This window comes from Schistocerca nitens, chromosome 3, assembly GCF_023898315.1.
Source record: "Schistocerca nitens isolate TAMUIC-IGC-003100 chromosome 3, iqSchNite1.1, whole genome shotgun sequence".
Lineage (NCBI taxonomy): Eukaryota > Metazoa > Arthropoda > Insecta > Orthoptera > Acrididae > Schistocerca > Schistocerca nitens.
The window spans coordinates 339984835-340005912 of NC_064616.1; positions in this window are offsets into that span (position 1 = coordinate 339984835).

Consider the following 21078-nt stretch of genomic DNA (forward strand, 5'->3'; position numbering starts at 1 on the left):
TATGTCGTGGATCGTTGGGACCCTTTTTCGGCTGATAATGTGGCACAAGTAACGTAATTCTTGTGAAACGAAACGGGAAATTTCCACGTTAAGGATTAATACTGCACATAGACTATCAAAGACGTAGTGTAAAGGCAGAATATGCTCTAGCAGATCCGTGGAGAACACAATTACATCAGCTGTATAGGCCATTTACTGCTCGGTTTCCATCCTCGCAACACACTGCCAAATAATCGCTAGAAAGCAGCTGGTGCATTTTTCAACTGAAAAGGCACCAAAGACATTGATCACAGCCGGATGGGGTTGAGAATGCTGTCTTTGCACGAGCTTTAGGCACTACAACCAACTGATGGTAATCACTTTGCTGGTTCCTTGTTGTAAAATACCAACACTGACCCATATCACATAAGATTTCTGTAATTACGGTATATTGATAATTTTTCCTTTTGGGGCGACCAACTGCAACGGAATAAAACCGAATTTTCGTGTCATACGCGTTTCGTCTTTATTCTCTGCAACGCATCGTCACTGGTCTGGAATATGTACATGTTTTTACTATTTAGTTTACGTTCTGGAGCAATGTACCTGTAGTATAAACAGATCTGGTGGTTGGTTTTTCTACGACGTAGTAATATTTAAAATTCTACTTACAGGTTGCGTGGACAATTTTCTACATGTTATGCTTTTGTTCCATTTTTGGTGCTGTTCGTCTTCTTATAAGTGCCACTTGGGGTTTTTGTTTTTCACATTTGACACCACTAGGAACTGAATACTTGTTGAGATGCAATGTTTTGGTTTTTGTTGCAGACTGTCGAATGTTGTTGTCAAAGATTGAATGTTATTGCCAACTTCCGAGAGTAATTTTTGAGATATCTTTGATCTGTTTGTGTATGCATTTGTGTGTGTGTGTGTGTATGTGTGTGTGTGTGTGTGTGTGTGTATGTTGTATGTTCTTGCATGAAATGGTGTTTGTTTTGGAGAGCTTTATTATTATTATTATTGTGTGTGTGTGTGTGTGTGTGTGTGTGTGTTTGTGTGTGTTTGTGTGTGTGACCCAGATGGTGAAAGAGGGGGGGGGACGGGAGAGGGAGAGAAAGAGAGAGAGAGAGATAGAGAGAGAGAGAGGGGTCTTTTCTTTATGGCTGCGTCTGCGAGATGGATGATTTTTCTTATTATCATTTCTTTTATTAAGTGTAGTGGGAAGTCTGTACTGATGTGTGTTTCCTCATTTATCACATGTTTGTCCTCAGCGATGCCTTTCTGGGCGTTGAAGTTTTCTTGCATTTATATGAGGTACTTGTCATAGTAGTTTAACGTCATTATTTTCATTTATTGTTCTATATTTGTAGGATGGTGCTTATAGTGTTTTAAATGGTCTGCTATTATGCAGTAGTTTGTTTCGTACTTCCAACTTCTGATATGTCCTTTGCACCGTGTTTTAAAATTCCTGCATGGCATGCTCATGTATACTGCATCACAACTTTGAAATTCAAGTTTATATAATCCTGATCCCTGGAATTTATTACCTCTTGCTAGTTGGTTGGGTTAAGTGTGGTTGGAGGGTTTTCACAGTCTTATATACTGTTTGGAAGCCCTGTCTCTTTAGTACGTTTCCCACTCTCTGTATTAATTTATATGTGTAAGTCATAGTGTACCGTCTGCTTCTTTTCTGTGTGATGTTGTCATTGCGTGTGTGTGTTGATTGTGTTTCTGAATTTGCATCTTGTGAGTTATCTTGTATTCTGGAAGTGTTGTGTTTGTTTTGTATTTGTGTTTTTCTTTTTTGGTTGTGTCCATGTGCTACATGTGTGTCATACCCATTGTTTCTAGTTATTTGTATGATTGTAGTCATTTCTGTTTCATAGTTTTTCTTGTTGAGTGGAATCCTGTTTAATCTATGTAACATATGTTTTAGTGGTGCAAACTTCTGGTTATGGGATGATTAGCTGTGGAATGTATTACTGTGTCTGCGGCGGTTGGTTTTCTATAGATGTTAAATGTATGTTTGACGTTTTCTTTTATCGTTATTGAGTCAAGAAAATTTATTTGATTTTCTTTTTCTTTTTTAAGTGTGAATTTTATGTGTTGATGTGCTTTGTTGATTTCCGACTGAAGTTCATTAACTTTTTCATTTGGCTCATCTACCAAAGAAATAATGTCATCAACATATCTCTTCCAACATACGATTGTAAATCTTTCTTTAGTATTTATCTTTTCGATTATCTGATTTTTTAGATGACCGATAAAAATGTGTGCTAAGTAGTCCATCACTTTGTAGGTAATATTCATTCTCGAACTGAAAGTAGTTTTGTTCGTTTGTCAGTCTGAGCATATTTGTTGTTTCTGTTATTGCCTCTGTAGTGGGGTTTTTGTGGGATGCGAGATTTTGTTCTATGATTTCTATTGTTTCTGTGATAGGGGTGGAGGTATACATGTTTTCGATGTCTATATCTATGTATGATGTACCTTTACTTTCTGGATGTATTCTGTTAGGTTCCCTATGTTTATCACTGTTCTATTATTTTCTATTTTATAGTGTTTTCTGATTAACTTTTGGAGATGTTTGGTTCTGCAGTATGTTGGGACTTTCCTGAAGTTAATAACGGCTCTCCGTGGCATGCCATCTTTATGTATCTTTGGTCGGTCGCGGAGTGATGGTGCTTGTGGGTTTTTCTGTGTTGTGTTTCTGTTTTTCTGTGGGTGTGTGTTCAATGTTTTTCAGTGTTAGTTGTAGGTTTGCCTGGAATCGTATACTTCGGTGTGACTTCAGTTTTTGTATGATGTTGGTATTTATGGATTCTTTGGTTTTTGTGATGTATTGCTCTTTGTCCATAAGTACTCTTACATTTCTATTGTCTGCTCTTGTTATTACTATATTGTTGTTTGTTAAATTTTGTTTTAACGTTTTCATGGTGGCTGCTTCTGTTTAGTTGCTCTTACTGTGTGTCTACTATGTTTGTTTTATTATGCCTTTTATTACTTTTTTACAAATTCTCTTCTCAGTCCCACGTTTATGTCACAATTATCTTGTTGATCTTTACGTGTAAGGATGTGCTCGGTTTCTACTATGAGATTTTCTGTGTATTGGTTGTTTAACTTGCTGTTGGTGCAGTGTTTGAAGTATCTGTTATATCTGACATCGGTAATGTTATTTGCTTCGTGCGTTGGTAGCAGCAACAGAACTGTTCAGGGTAATATCGCGACGTATTTTTTCTCCGAAATCTATCCATCAACAGCTCAGTCAACAAACGACTGTGCTTCACTCATCTTTTCGTAGCACATATACGTCATCGCGTTCCCTGGTAGTTTCAGCCTAGCCAGACGCTGAAACTGCTGATTACTCCGTTTTCCCTACCTAGCAACTGTGTCTAAATTATCAGAGAATAGAAAGACATGATACCGTGATTTCCCGTAAACGCTGTAGCCAAACCATCGGTGTTAGTATCCTGGATTGGTGTACTACTGTAATGGTACTTGAATTACGCAACCATTACGGCACCTCACCTGAACCTCTCGATACCAGTAACATTCTACTGTGTTTCTGCAAAGTGGATGACATATTTCTGAGACAATATTCAGATATGATTTCATTTGTGATACATCGATATGTTTATATTGCAATGATATTATTCTTATGTGTATTCTTTCTTTTGTCACTATGATCTTTGGCGTACTTGTAACTCTGAATTTTGGGCGCGTAAGCGATTATTAGTTAGTTAGTTGTTGAGTTGATAGAGAGTCGGACCTTGAAAAGGTCAAGTGTTGGACGTCATGTTGGAAAGATGCATATTGTAGTTGGCTTATAAAATGTGAGGCAGATGTTTTCAAGTATGTTTTGTATTTTGAAGTGATGTTTTGTGTGTTACGTGATATTGCAATAAAAGCAATTAAAAGGAAGTGTAACTTAAATTCGGAGTGCTGATTACTTTTTTTACATCACCATTGTGCTGACTTATAACGGTTTAATCTTAAAGAATATTTTGTGAAGAGCATCTACAAAACTTTTGAATATAGCAGAATAAACCCTAGGCCTCTTTGCATCCAAGCTTGGAATCATAACCACGTAGATTTTCAACGATTGAGCCATGATTTTACGACGAGACCTGCGTGGGAAACACAAAAAGATGAGTGCCTAGTTTTTTCATTATTACAAAATGGTTCAAATGGCTCTGAGCACTATGCGACTTAACTTCTGCGGTCATGAGTCGCCTAGAACTTAGAACTAATTAAACCTAACTAACCTAAGGACATCACACACATCCATGCCCGAGGCAGGATTCGAACCTGCGACCGTAGCGGCCCGCGGTTCCAGACTGTAGCGCCTTTAACCGCTTGGCCACCACGGCCGACTTTCATTATTACATGAAATGACTAGTGACTGTGCTCTAATGAAACCTGCCACATAATATGACTGTTGTTGCCCGATAATGCAGTATTTAGCAGCGTGAGCAACACCACAATTGTTATTAACATTTTGACCTTTGTTGTGGTTGGGTTGTTAGACTAGGAAGCGGCTGCAAGTAATGTGAATACCGCTGTGTGTCCCAGTAAGATGGCCCCCAAATACCTACTATGTGTCCTGCCAACGCTGCTGCTGCTCTACGTCGCCGTATTCTCAGACTCCCCGATCCGAGACGATGTGACCGGTAGCGGTAGTTGCAAGGACGTCATCCTGCGTCACGCCCCACTGCACAGAGCTTACGGGCCGTCTACTGACACCATGACCACGCAGTGCTGGCTGAACCATCAGTTCTTACTCCCGGACCGAGCGAGGTAGCGCAGTGGTTAGACACTGGACTCGCATTCGGGAGGACGACGGTTCAATCCCGCGTCCGGCCATCCTGATTTAGGTTTTCCGTGATTTCCCTAAATCACTCCAGGCACATGCCGGGATGGTTCCTCTGAAAGGGCACGGCCGACTTCCTTCCCCATCCTTCCCTAATCCGATGAGACCGATGACCACGCTGTCTGGTCTCGTTCCCCAAACCAACCAACCAACCATCTTACTCCCGGGACGCCAGCGAAGTGCAGGGCTGCACTACCGCCCATATGCTTAGGCGGCAGGTAGCGGCTCGTTTCCCGGCGGTGACAGCGGCGTCTGCGCTGTCGGCAAGGCGCTGACCAGCACAGGCTCGACCTTACTTAACTTGCTGTTAGAATGCTGATGGGCTGGTCAGGGGGAGCTTAAATGCTGCTGCTGTTCGCTGATCTTGAGGGTGCCGCGGGGTTACCGTTTCACGCAGAACTACCTGGACTAAAGCAATGAGAAAGTGTCGTAACCAGTAACGGGTTAGGAGGTAATGGGTTAGGAGGTAATGCATCATGTTAACTGGCCTGGTTTCGTCGCACAGAAAGGTTTGACACTGAAGAGCTATTGCAATACTGAGCACGAGGGTCACTGACCGGCCCCTGGCAGGCTCCAGTATGACCTAATTACCGACATAGTTGCTCCATCGCTCTTTCCAAGATCCCCTATAACTTTTCCCTTTATACAAGTGTACAGTCAAATTAGCTTCCATAATGAGTGGGAAGTTTGCTTCGGCTATGTGATCGTCTGCATTTTTACACCCTAATGGAGCATTTATACTTTCCATATAGAACGTGGCATGTCATCTGAATTTACTGCATTATAACTTAAAGTATGACTCGATAACAAGATCCCTTATCTGTCTCCAGCAGATTCTTCTGTGTATCAATGGATAATGTTATAAATCTAAATGGGAAGAGGAATCCTGAGGCTACGTATAGATCGCTCACTATACTTTTATTTGCTAATGGATGAAAAGAGAAAATTACACTGCTAGTACTCCGGGGAAAAGTCATCAGACGGTCGCGTCATGAAAATTCTCGACCGAACATAATAAGATACCTAGCTAACCACACGAAACAACACTTATGATCTTCAATCGATAAGCATTATGTGTAATCCATAAGCAAGATGTACATGTTAGCTGAGTTTGTACACTGCATCAACCACAAGAGCGATGTTGAAACGAGAACCACCTATCCATTTCCAATGGTGTGTGGATGATCCGTTCTGAAGCGGCATGACGACGGAAGCATGTCTTCACCAATTACTACCGTAGAAATGACATCAATTTCTTTTCTATGTATTTAACAGTCAACTTTTGTATTCGATGGTCCTCCATTAGAAAAATGTGTTTGTACTAATATACACTCCTGGAAATTGAAATAAGAACACCGTGAATTCATTGTCCCAGGAAGGGGAAACTTTATTGACACATTCCTGGGGTCAGATACATCACATGATCACACTGACAGAACCACAGGCACATAGACACAGGCAACAGAGCATGCACAATGTCGGCACTAGTACAGTGTATATCCACCTTTCGCAGCAATGCAGGCTGCTATTCTCCCATGGAGACGATCGTAGAGATGCTGGATGTAGTCCTGTGGAACGGCTTGCCATGCCATTTCCACCTGGCGCCTCAGTTGGACCAGCGTTCGTGCTGGACGTGCAGACCGCGTGAGACGACGCTTCATCCAGTCCCAAACATGCTCAATGGGGGACAAATCCGGAGATCTTGCTGGCCAGGGTAGTTGACTTACACCTTCTAGAGCACGTTGGGTGCTACGGGATACATGCGGACGTGCATTGTCCTGTTGGAACAGCAAGTTCCCTTGCCGGTCTAGGAATGGTAGAACGATGGGTTCGATGACGGTTTGGATGTACCGTGCACTATTCAGTGTCCCCTCGACGATCACCAGTGGTGTACGGCCAGTGTAGGAGATCGCTCCCCACACCATGATGCCGGGTGTTGGCCCTGTGTGCCTCGGTCGTATGCAGTCCTGATTGTGGCGCTCACCTGCACGGCGCCAAACACGCATACGACCATCATTGGCACCAAGGCAGAAGCGACTTTCATCGCTGAAGACGACACGTCTCCATTCGTCCCTCCATTCACGTCTGTCGCGACACCACTGGAGGCGGGCTGCACGATGTTGGGGCGTGAGCGGAAGACGGCCTAACGGTGTGCGGGACCGTAGCCCAGCTTCATGGAGACGGTTGCGAATGGTCCTCGCCGATACCCCAGGAGCAACAGTGTCCCTAATTTGCTGGGAAGTGGCGGTGCGGTCCCCTACGGCACTGCGTAGGATCCTACGGTCTTGGCGTGCATCCGTGCGTCGCTGCGGTCCGGTCCCAGGTCGACGGGCACGTGCACCTTCCGCCGACCACTGGCGACAACATCGATGTACTGTGGAGACCTCACGCCCCACGTGTTGAGCAATTCGGCGGTACGTCCACCCGGCCTCCCGCATGCCCACTATACGCCCTCGCTCAAAGTCCGTCAACTGCACATACGGTTCACGTCCACGCTGTCGCTGCATGCTACCAGTGTTAAAGACTGCTATGGAGCTCCGTATGCCACGACAAACTGGCTGACACTGACGGCGGCGGTGCACAAATGCTGCGCAGCTAGCGCCATTCGACGGCCAACACCGCGGTTCCTGGTGTGTCCGCTGTGCCGTGCGTGTGATCATTGCTTGTACAGCCCTCTCGCAGTGTCCGGAGCAAGTATGGTGGGTCTGACACACCGGTGTCAATGTGTTCTTTTTTTCCATTTCCAGGAGTGTATTTACTTTTCCTCTTACGCACTTACTATCGTGCTTCCGTTAATTCCTCCGAGAAATTTCGTTTCACTCGTTTATTTTCTAAGAAAGTAAATGATGGAAAAAAAAACCGGTTAAACGTCTCGTCTGAATCGTGCTCATTAGAAACAGAACACTAACTCGGAATGAGTAAGGATATGGATGGTCCATGTCTTTGTTCAAGAAACCACCCCAGCATTTTCCTTAATCTGTTGACGAAATGGTCCAAATGGTTCTGAGCACTATGGGACTTAACATCTGTGGTCATCACTCCCCTAGAACTTAGAACTACTTAAACCTAACTAACCTAAGGACATCACACATATCCATGCCCGAGGCAGGATTCGAACCTGCGACCGTAGCAGTCGCGCGGTTCCGGACTGAGCACCTAGAACTCGGTTGACGAGAAGTACAGAAAGTTCACAGAAGTTGGACAAAAATTTGGGAACACCGTGAGGAATGCATTCTTGAACATAAATGCAGGAGCCAGTCAAGCCTGCAGGTAGCACCGTTGTATCTGACCACTAACGGCATCTGTACAACGTTCTCAGTACGTCGTGGTCAGAAAAACTGTTCTGTGCAGCTGTAAGTGCATTATGTCGGAGCTAAGTTAATTTGAACGTGTGGAGATTGCTGGTGATCGTATGGTGGGTATTTCCGTAACCAAGGTAGCCGATGTGATCGGTGTCTCAAGAGGCACCGTATCGAGGACATCATCCGCTACGTCAGAACGTGGACAAAAATATGTATTGAGTGATCGTAACGGTCATTGAAGAGGATTGTGACGAAAAATAATGGAACGACATCTGTCACTGTAGAAATCAATTTTGTACTCGCGAACCATGTCAGCACCAAAAACAACACAAACTGAGCTCGATAAGCAGAGAATTTCAGGGCGAGCTAGAATCCCAATGCTACTCATCAGTGATGTAAATGCCGGTGACAGGAAAGCGTTTAGTACAAGCCGTAAGACCTGAACGATGGTGCAATTCAAGAATGCCATTTAGTCGGATGAGTCTTGTTTCACATGATTTAGAACTTCTGGTAGAGTTCACGTCCCGGTAGTGAACCATGACGAAAGTTCGGTAATGATCTCGCCGCCATATCATGGCCTTTCAAAGGCCACGTGGTTACTCTGCAAGCTCGCATTACTGTCAGTGATTATGTTACCATTTTGGGCGATGATGTCCATCCCATTGTATAATATTTGTTTCCCGATGGTGATTCTGTGTTGCAAAAAGGCAGGGCCCCTTTTCACACAGCTCCCATAGTCTAAGGCTGGTTTTGTAAGCACAAGGATGAACTACCACATCACTCCCAGTCACCACAGTCATCTGATCTGAATATTGTTAAGCCTTTGTTATCTACTTCGGAGAAAGGATGCGTTTCTATATCCACCTCCATCATCTTTACCTGCGGCAAGTAGTATGGTTACAAGTGAGTTAGCTCCCAAGAAAAGTAGAATTTTGATGAGTATAAAGTGCATAAAGTGTAGTAAAGTTGTGAAAAATGGAATTCTGTGTGATGAGTGCGACGGTTGGTTACATTTTCCATGTGCAAAGTTAGAAGACGACAATCTTCCAGACGAAAACAGCGAATGGCGATGCAATGTCTGTCTGAAGAGTAAGGACAATATGGCGCTGATGGAGGAAGATACACATGAGGTAAACACTGACTATGATACTTTACAAGCTATCTTATCAGTGGTAATTGAAGAGAACCTAGCTCTGGCCAAAGAAAACGAACAACTGAAGAAGGAATACGCAGCAATTAATCAGGAACTCACTAAAAAAATTTCCCAAGAAGAGGTTAGTGTCGTGTACACAGAACCAAGCAATCAATGTAGGCCATTAGATCGCCTACAAAGACAATGGCAGGCTGTTCCTGTCACAAAACGCGGTAGAGTCTGTGTAAACTTTCCACCCTTGGAAAACAGATTTAATGTTCTTGCTACAGAAAAAAAAAACATTAAAGTAGACTCACAAGTCAATGTGCTTAACACAAGTAAGGTTAATGAAAGTGAAGTGAGTAATAGGTGTAGCAACAATATTACATCAACTGTCAATAGAAGTGAAGTGAATAATGGGCGCAGTAAAAATATTACGTTAACTGTCAATAGAAGTAATGAAACTGTCAATAGAAGTGAAGTGAATAATGGGTGCAGTAAAGATATTACATCAACTGTCAGTAGAAGTAATGAAACTGAAAACCACAAGAAAGCAAGCCGCAATTGCAGACCTAGGCCTGTGAAAATACATTTATATGCAGACAGTCAAGGAAGGAAATTAAGGGATATAGTTGAGAACAATTCAAGCCACTATGTCTCAGCCACAATAAAACCTAGTGCAAAATTTAAAGATGTAGCAGGTTCCTCACCAGCAGAAGCCATGGAACTGGCAGTTTTTCTGGCTGGATCAAATGACGTAGCGAGAAATGAAGGAAAAGACTTCTTGTTCTCATTAAAGAAGAAACTGCAGGAACTACAAAATACAAAAATCCTCATCTTTTCAATACCATTTCGGCATGATCTTCCGTCCTGGTCGTGTGTGAATGTTGAAGTGACAAGAGTAAATGAAGAAATAAAGAAAATTTGTAAATACTTTAAAAATGTCTGTTTTGTAAACGTAACTAACTTAGGTACAAGATTTCACAATGTTCATGGTCTCCATCTGAATCAACTCGGAAAGAAGTATGTGAGTAATGAAATCACAAAACTAGCCAATGACTTAGGCATAACAAAAATCGAGAGCTCTAAGTCAATACCACTTGGATTTAAGGAAAACTCTTTTTTAGAGGTAGCAAAGAAGGCCTGAGACTAACAGCTTTGCCCAGATTCACACTGGATGACCAGATTAAAGATAATAATAATATAATAAATGTCAGTAACACTAGCGAGAAATATAGCAGTAATGATGAATGCCCCATTAACAAAAACCACTCACCAACTTTGTCTTTCAAGATAGGTTATCTCAATATTGAAAGTATAAGTGGAAAACACATAATTTTAAACGAATTTACAAATGAGAAATTATTTGATGCAGAAGACAGTCCGCTTGTCTCGACAACATACTTACAAATGTCAATAGAGAGTTACTGTCTTCAGATGTAGCTGTCTTCGATTTCTCGGACCATGACTCAGTTTGGGTAAAAATAGGTACAGATAGGCCTAACATGGAGTATAAGGAGTTTAAAGAACCTAAATTAGTCATCACAAGACCAATAACGCAAGAAAAAGTGTCTAATTTCATGGTCTCACTCAGTAATTATGACTGGTCACATCTGTTTAACAATAATGCTCAGGGCTCTGCCAATACATTGATTGATAGATTTTTCCATTATTTCTTAAATATATTCGAGACCAACTGCCCTCAATACAAATGTAAAGTTAACCCTAAAAGTAACAGTAATAGACATAGGGATAAGAATCCATGGTATACCGCTCAACTAGCCAATATGAAAAGAAGGTTGTTGTTGTATACAGATTCTTACAGACTTCAGAAAACTGATATGGCTAAACAAAGATACTCAAGAGCACAAAAGGAATATACACTCCTGGAAATTGAAATAAGAACGCCGTGAATTCATTGTCCCAGGAAGGGGAAACATTATTGACACATTCCTGGGGTCAGATACATCACATGATCACACTGACAGAACCACAGGCACATAGACACAGGCAACAGAGCATGCACAATGTCGGCACTAGTACAGTGTATATCCACCTTTCGCAGCAATGCAGGCTGCTATTCTCCCATGGAGACGATCGTAGAGATGCTGGATGTAGTCCTGTGGAACGGCTTGCCATGCCATTTCCACCTGGCGCCTCAGTTGGACCAGCGTTCGTGCTGGACGTGCAGACCGCGTGAGACGACGCTTCATCCAGTCCCAAACATGCTCAATGGGGGACAGATCCGGAGATCTTGCTGGCCAGGGTAGTTGACTTACACCTTCTAGAGCACGTTGGGTGGCACGGGATACATACGGACGTGCATTGTCCTGTTGGAACAGCAAGTTCCCTTGCCGGTCTGGGAATGGTAGAACGATGGGTTCGATGACGGTTTGGATGTACCGTGCACTATTCAGTGTCCCCTCGACGATCACCAGTGGTGTACGGCCAGTGTAGGAGATCGCTCCCCACACCATGATGCCGGATGTTGGCACTGTGTGCCTCGGTCGTATGCAGTCCTGATTGTGGCGCTCACCTGCACGGCGCCAAACACGCATACGACCATCATTGGCACCAAGGCAGAAGCGACTCTCATCGCTGAAGACGACACGTCTCCATTCGTCCCTCCATTCACGCCTGTCGCGACACCACTGGAGGCGGGCTGTACGATGTTGGGGCGTGAGCGGAAGACGGCCTAACGCTGTGCGGGACCGTAGCCCAGCTTCGTGGAGACGGTTGCGAATGGTCCTCGCCGGTACCCCAGGAGCAACAGTGTCCCTAATTTGCTGGGAAGTGGCGGTGCGGTCCCCTACGGCACTGCGTAGGATCCTACGGTCTTGGCGTGCATCCGTGCGTCGCTGCGGGCCGGTCCCAGGTCGACGGGCACGTGCACCTTCCGCCGACCACTGGCGACAACATCGATGTACTGTGGAGACCTCACGCCCCACGTGTTGAGCAATTCGGCGGTACGTCCACCCGGCCTCCCGCATGCCCACTATACGCCCTCGCTCAAAGTCCGTCAACTGCACATACGGTTCACGTCCACGCTGTCGCGGCATGCTACCAGTGTTAAAGACTGCGATGGAGCTCCGTATGCCACGGCAAACTGGCTGACACTGACAGCGTCGGTGCACAAATGCTGCGCAGCTAGCGCCATTCGACGGCCAACACCGCGGTTCCTGGTGTGTCCGCTGTGCCGTGCATGTGATCGTTGCTTGTACAGCCCTCTCGCAGTGTCCGGAGCAAGTATGGTGGGTCTGACACACCGGTGTCAATGTGTTCTTTTTTCCATTTCCAGGAGTGTAAGTATGCTTTAAATGAGGCCAAAAAACAACATAATCTAGTCAGCATTGAGTCGTCAAAATATAAATGCAGAAAAGCATGGACTATAATAAATTCAGTGCCCAAAAGCAAGTAGAAAGTTGAGGTACTAATTTCAGCAGATGAATTTAATAACTACCGTATAAAATCTGTTAACCAAATTAGGGAAAGCATTGTAAGGCCACAAGAGACTGTTGCTGATCTCATTAAATACCACAATGTAGACTACACCCTGAACGATAAATTCCTTTTAACAGAGGTCACACAAGATGTTGTTTTAACTCTTGTAAATAACTTTAGACCCTATGATAGTGAAAATATATATGGTATTTCTTGTAATATGTTAAAAAAATAATTGGCTACATAGTATATCCTCTTACTAAATGTATGAATAGATGTCTAATTGAAGGAGTATTCCCAGAAGTATTAAAATTATGTAGGATAGTGCGCATTTACAAGAAAGGAGACAAAAATTGCCCATCTAGCTATCGCCCAATATCCCTGACACCTATTTTATCTAAAGTTTTGGAATCCATCATCAGCTCCCAGGTGTGTGATTATCTGACATGTAATAACATTATTACTGCGGTACAATTTGGCTTTAGGAAGGGCAAATCCACAGTCCATGCCATTGACTCCCTGATTAAAAAAGTGCTTAATGCTTATGAAGGAAAAAATTTTGCTCAGGCTACCTTTTGTGATTTTAGCAAAGCCTTCGATTTTGTGGAGCATATTTCACTCCTCAACAAACTAGTTTATTACGGAATCACAAACAGTGAGGTTGACAACATTTTTGAATCTTTCCTCAGCAACCATAGACAAATTGTTTGTATTGGTAAACAGAGATCACAGCTAGCTGAAGTTAAGTGCGGTGTGCCACAAGGCTCAGTATTAGGACCTCTGCTATTTATCGTAATGACAAACGATCTACCATCCTACATAAATACTCACTCCATTCTCTATGCAGATGATACCACTTTTTTCAATATCAGCTCAGACATTGATATGCTCCAAACTGTGGTAAACGACACAATATCACAGGCATCAGTCTGGTTCCAAGCTAATGGGTTCCTGCTTAATGAGAGTAAAACTCAAAATATTGTATTTAGTTTGAGAGATCCGCCACTAGAAGACTTCAAGAATGGTGTTAAGTTCTTAGGTATTGCTATAGATAGTAAATTGACTTGGGAGCCACATATTAAATACATTAGTGCAAGGCTGTCGAGAGTGGTGTATTTGTTAAAGAATGTAATAAACCATGTACCTGAGGCCTATGTAAGATCAGCCTACTTTGCTTTTTTTTTAAAGTATTATATCTTATGGGCTTTTAATATGGGGCAATAGCTCACACCTTCAGGACATTTTGGTACTTCAGAAGAAAGTAATTCGAATTATCACAAACAGTGATAAACTGGCCCACTGCAAACCACTGTTTATCAACTTAAAAATATTAACTGTTATAAACATGTATATTTACACTGCCCTACTGCATATAAAGAGTAACTTATCAGATTACCAGCGTAGCAGAGATGTACACTCTCATGGAACCAGAAATAGTAGCAATCTTGACATACCTTACTACAGATTATCCAAGTCATTGAACAGCTACGAAGTGGTGGGTATGAAGGTGTTTAATAATTTACCACTAGAATGGGTAGAAGCTCCATTTGATTTATGTAAAGACAAATTGTTCAGTTGGTTAGCTGCAAATCCATACTACTCACTTCAGGAATTTTACGACTGTAAAATATCATAGTGGTACCGATTTGGAGAGTGCAGCATAATTTCTTTAACTGAATCAGTTATGACGCAATGTTTTCATATTATTTCATTTTAAATATTGTATTTTATGTAAAACCTATGTCACACATTGATCTTTAAACGATGTATATATGACGTATAACTTGTATATATGTAATTTGACTTTGTCAATTGCTGTAATAGCTAAACAACAATAAAATTTCATTCATTCATTCATTTCATTCCTTCCTTCATTCATTCATTCATTCATTCATTCACTATTTTGCTAGAAAACAGGTACAAGCATCCCTTGAAAACCACACCGGACTTATGTCTATAAATTCTGGTACTACTGTAAGATGTTTTGAATGCCAACAGGTTCCCTACGTCGTACTGAGCTTGCTAATCTGTTGTTTTTTGTTTGTTTGCATATTCTTGCCTACTCGCTGTATATGTGGTTGTCCTAATGGAGTGCAGACCGCCAATCCTCCAAAAAGGGAGCAATAACCGCTGCTCCATCGCGTTGTATGACATATTTCTAATTACATTCTAGTCTTTTCATAAATGAGCCATATTCCTTCGAATCTCACGAACGTCTGATACATTGGTCCTAAAGAGTGTGGTATGTATCAGTTTTTCATTCTTGTTTAGGCAATTCCCGTGGAAGTCGCCAATTTCTATCTCAGAGAAGACGAATCAAAATAAAATAGGGTAGCACATAAAACAAAGTTCACACGATTCATAGACATATAACAAACACAACTTTCCTCCCTTTGGTTAACCGACGACTGCGGTAGGACGGCGGGCTAACGGTTCAAACTTAAAGTAAACAATTCCCCAATTTTAAAATAAAATAACTAAACACTGTGACCACGGGCACCACTAGAAAGAAGATATATCATTTCCAAACCAAAATTGGAGACATCGTTGTAAGTTTATAACATACAAATTGCTTGTCCTTTCTACACTGCCACCTCAGAGTTCTTGTAATTGTTTTGCATGTTACTAAACAATTTTAATATTAATATACACTCCTGGAAATTGAAATAAGAACACCGTGAATTCATTGTCCCAGGAAGGGGAAACTTTATTGACACATTCCTGGGGTCAGATACATCACATGATCACACTGACAGAACCACAGGCACATAGACACAGGCAACAGAGCATGCACAATGTCGGCACTAGTACAGTGTATATCCACCGTTCGCAGCAATGTAGGCTGCTATTCTCCCATGGAGACGATCGTAGAGATGCTGGATGTAGTCCTGTGGAACGGCATGCCATGCCAATTCCACCTGGCGCCTCAGTTGGACCAGCGTTCGTGCTGGACGTGCAGACCGCGTGAGACGACGCTTCATCCAGTCCCAAACATGCTCAATGGGGGACAGATCCGGAGATCTTGCTGGCCAGGGTAGTTGACTTACACCTTCGAGCACGTTGGGTGGCACGGGATACATGCGGACGTGCATTGTCCTGTTGGAACAGCAAGTTCCCTTGCCGGTCTAGGAATGGTAGAATGATGGGTTCGATGACGGTTTGGATGTACCGTGCACTATTCAGTGTCCCCTCGACGATCACCAGTGGTGTACGGCCAGTGTAGGAGATCGCTCCCCACACCATGATGCCGGGTGTTGGCCCTGTGTGCCTCGGTCGTATGCAGTCCTGATTGTGGCGCTCACCTGCACGGCGCCAAACACGCATACGACCATCATTGGCACCAAGGCAGGAGCGACTCTCATCGCTGAAGACGACACGTCTCCATTCGTCCCTCCATTCACGCCTGTCGCGACACCACTGGAGGCGGGCTGCACGATGTTGGGGCGTGAGCGGAAGACGGCCTAATGGTGTGCGGGACCGTAGCCCAGCTTCATGGAGACGGTTGCGAATGGTCCTCGCCGATACCCCAGGAGCAACAGTGTCCCTAATTTGCTGGGAAGTGGCGGTGCGGTCCCCTACGGCACTGCGTAGGATCCTACGGTCTTGGCGTGCATCCGTGCGTCGCTGCGGTCCGGTCCCAGGTCGACGGGCACGTGCACCTTCCGCCGACCACTGGCGACAACATCGATGTACTGTGGAGACCTCACGCCCCACGTGTTGAGCAATTCGGCGGTACGTCCACCCGGCCTCCCGCATGCCCACTATACGCCCTCGCTCAAAGTCCGTCAACTGCACATACGGTTCACGTCCACGCTGTCGCGGCATGCTACCAGTGTTAAAGACTGCGATGGAGCTCCGTATGCCATGGCAAACTGGCTGACACTGACGGCGGCGGTGCACAAATGCTGCGCAGCTAGCGCCATTCGACGGCCAACACCGCGGTTCCTGGTGTGTCCGCTGTGCCGTGCGTGTGATCATTGCTTGTACTGCCCTCTCGCAGTGTCCGGAGCAAGTATGGTGGGTCTGACACACCGGTGTCAATGTGTTCTTTTTTCCATTTCCAGGAGTGTACTTACAATAATTATTTTCAACAAATTATTTAAACTTTCACAGTTGTTCTAATTTAACACTACTTAACAAATATTTTATCTTACATGTGATTTCGTATTTCATATTTCAGAATTGTAATTCTCAGAAAGCGCATTAAGAAAGTGACATAAATATTAGTGTTGGAAATTTGGAGGTAAACTAATGTAGAGTGGTCGTCAGCGAAGAAAGGGAGCTGACATCGAAGTCCTCATATCTTCGGACACTTAAAAGTTGACAATTACGTCAGTAACCACTGTGAAATTTCCCATGTATTGGGAGTTCCCTTGCCGGCCGCGGTGGTCTAGCGGTTCTAGGCGCTCAGTCCGGAACCGCGCGACTGCTACGGTCGCAGGTTCGAATCCTGCCTCGGGCATGGATGTGTGTGATGTCCTTAGGTTAGTTAGGTTTAAGTAGTTCTAAGTTCTAGGGGACTGATGACCACAGATGTTAAGTCCCATAGTGCTCAGAGCCATTTGAACCATTTGGGAGTTCCTTTTGTGTTAGAATAATATGAAAAATGGCTCATTATTAACGTAGGAACAGTGTCCACAGAAATCACTCTGACCGTACCGACTTAGAGATTTAATTAGCTTGAGATGAGTTACACGGTTATGCTCAGATATTGTGCCAAATATTTTAAATAACATACCTCCAAATATCAATACAAGAAACTGTGTTAGTTTATAGTCATATGTTATTAATATTTCTAATAAATAAAAAATTAATTTATTGACAATAATAACAATGTGAAAGAAATGAACCATTTAGCGGTAGCAAACATATCAAAAGGTATTTGAATATATCTGGCTATATAGTTGCTCCAGAATTAATATTACAATTAGCTGTTTTGAACATTGTGCCGAACCGTTGATGCAACCTAAATTTTTCTGGGAATTGTCTTATCAAATAACCAAATAATTGGCAAATTCATTAGTCAAAAGAGCCAAATAATAATAGTACAAACAGATACACTGTTACCTGACTGAGGTATACTCGCTGAGGTCGATCCCTTCCAACACTCCATCCACACTCGTCTTGTATACTTGTTTCGTTTCTCTCCTTTCCTTCATCCTCTCTGTGCTTCCAGTCCATCTCAACATTACTTTCTCAATGCTCGACACTGCTCTTTCACTCCACAAAGCTCACTTAAATTAAATTAATAAATTATCCTGAAAGTTCAAGCCTTGGTAAAAGTACATGTGCGTTGAATAAAACTCAACATCATACTTAATAAAGGTATTATTTATAGATAACAGTAATTTGTGAGGTAGCCATGAAATTTAATCGTGACAATGACTGACAAACGCTAATGAGAACAATGGTCTTACATCTCCTTGGAATGTTTAAGTATGTCTACCTCATATATTACCAGTTTTTAATTTTAGATAGGATTCAACATTCTCATCAAAAGATGACTTCTCAGTTTGCGCCTGACAAGGTGCATGCTAGAAAATGTATGTATACATGAATATGCAGACCAAAATGAGGACAGTACTGCAAAAACCAGTTCTTTCAGCTAAAATATATGACTCAGAGATATTATTTCAAGTGTTCAAAATCATCCTTCTCTACGTCTTTCACAGCAGACCACTTGTGCTCTGAAATAAGATCACATTTGTTTTTCTTCAGTACTTCTGTATCAGCACGAACACATTCAAATTTTGAGTTCCACGGTTCTTTGTTTTTGAAATCCAGCAACAGCATTTCAAGGTTGTCAGCGTCAGTAGTAAAGGGAGAAAAATTAACTGTGTTACAGCAGCACTAAGATTTTTTTTTTACAAAGGCTAACATCGCTTTACCGTTTCTGAATTTCTGCGCGGAGTCGCCGCGTGGTTTGAGGCACAATGTCACGGATTGCGAGGCCCCTCCGGCCGGAGGTTTGAGTCCTCCCTCGGGCATGGGTGTGTGTGTTGTTCTTAGCATAAGTTAGTTTAAGTTCGTTTAAGTAGTGTGTGAATCTAGTGACCGATGACCTCAGCAGTTTGGTCCCTTAGGAAGTCATACATATTTAAACATTTGCTTCTGAATTCCTGAAACCTGGTGAGTAAGGCTTCCCTCTCATTCGAAAGTGTTCTGAAACAGCAAATGCCAATATCACAGCTATTTTCTTGCGATGTGTATAGTGTTGGAAGTGAACTAAAGATCGTCTTTCCAAATAGTGAGCCAAAAGATATTGTTAGTTTCGAACGGAATAATTTCTTCTAATATCGAAAAACTTGTATTCCCTTCTCCTTTCGGTTTAAGATAAAGCTTATTTACGTGAAACATGATGTCTACCATGAAATGAAATTTTCCGACCCACTGTTCATTTCTCAATTCTGGTTACTGAATGCTTTTCTCAAGGGGAAATGCATTAATTTCTCTTAACAAGGAAACAAAACGTTTCGAAACATTTCCTCTTGAAAACCCACTTACCTTCTTATGCAGCAGAAGACCTGTGTACTCACTATCCACGTCAAATATATACTTTTTAAACTGATGACAATTAAGAGCTTTAACTTAAGACCTTTAACTTGCCGGTTAGCTATATTCTTTCAATATTTTAGCGAAGAATGTTAACTCTTTAATAATTTTAGAATATCTCCTTTCTTGTTAAAATTCCAAAATAGTTTCTAAGACTCATTTATAAAACAACTTCTTATTTATTTGCTTCTGTTTACGGTTTTTTCACTCTTAATCATTTCTTGACTAACCACAAAATTGGCAGTATTCAAATTGTCGGGAGACTGCTTCTAGCTATTAACCATAGAATTTGATTTTTCTTGTATTTTCTGAAGCACCTCAACTACTTTCATCTTTATGTCATTGAAATGGTATTTAGTACTAAATGACTCGTGTTTAATTTTAAAGTCTCTCTTCTAATTTGATTTCTTGTTAAAAGCCAATTTTTCCTGCCAAGTAGGGCAGCTCGAAAGGTCAATTAAGCTCCGAATAAAGGTGAAAGTGCTGGTCCATTCAACTTTAAATTAACTACGTCTTCCGCTTCCGTTTTTATTTACTTCTTCTCTGTATCCTGTTAAACAGATCACTCAAAAATATTTCATTCTGTAGTAATAAAACCACCAATATAAAACGATTACAGTTATTAAACTGAGGACTAAGGTACCTGTAGGATTAGCAGCTGGTTGGATAGCTAATGACAGATTTATATTTCGAGCATGTTCTTCTGTCGCCAACATGCAATTTGCGAACACGACTATCACTAACCTCTGCAGAATGAGACTGTTAACTGAATAGCTCACAAAACCCGTGCATGAAATTCGCGCGCTTCCGTCGCGCATACAGGCCTCCGTGGTCTCTAAATGTGCAGTAAATGGAGGAGAAAGCGCTGCTAGGGGAGGGAGGATCTCGGAGGGGAGGCAAAGCGGTTCTGACACAGACAGGAGGAACTGAAAACTGCTGGGGTGAGGTTTTTAAGAACGGTTCTAGCCTCCCCTGCGAGGGCAGGCGCTGGAAAGTAGTACGTAGTAGAACACTGCGCGAACATACTTTACGGTACGCGTAGACATTTTATCTTTCTAGAAATATTTTCGCTATAACACAGTTCAGAGCACTCGCTTAAAGATAAAGACACATTAACACTTACTAAGTGTGTAAGAATAGAAATAAGATAACTAGTCACATATAAAGGTATTTTTGTAATTACACGCCCTTATATTTCTTTGCCACTATCATCGTCTGTTTCACTTATTTCCAGCACAGGAGCCAGAGTTGTTAAATTGCTTTGCAAATGATTCCTTGTTAGCGCATTACTAAAATAATTATCTTCTTCTTTAACCTGGTCGCACAGTTTTTGCCGCATTTCACTAGAAACAGTTCCACATTCTTCACAGTAAAAATTGCTTGACACATCTAACGTCGAAGCATCCCACTTTTGAAGATGCCACGAGCAGCAAAAGAAGTGCAGATGGCAGTCAGTGCACGTGATCCGAGCAACGTGAGATAATCGCAATTTCGTCTGCACACTCGTTTAAGGCCACAAAGTAGATTTGCCCAGGCAGAAGGCGACTTCTACGCACTGTCCACGAAGCCTTACGTGCACACCAGCAGGTGACATTTTGTGGAAGAGCAACACACATGGCGCCACAGAGCCGTATGTGGCTCACGAACATCACTTTGGCGACCACTGAACTAACCTACAGAAATACTATTCTCGATGCGCCCTCCCAGGTTTACTTTCCCAAGTACACTAAGTGATCAAAGGTATCCGGATACCTGGCTGACAATGACGTACAAGTTCGTGGCACCCTCCATCGGTAATGCTTGAA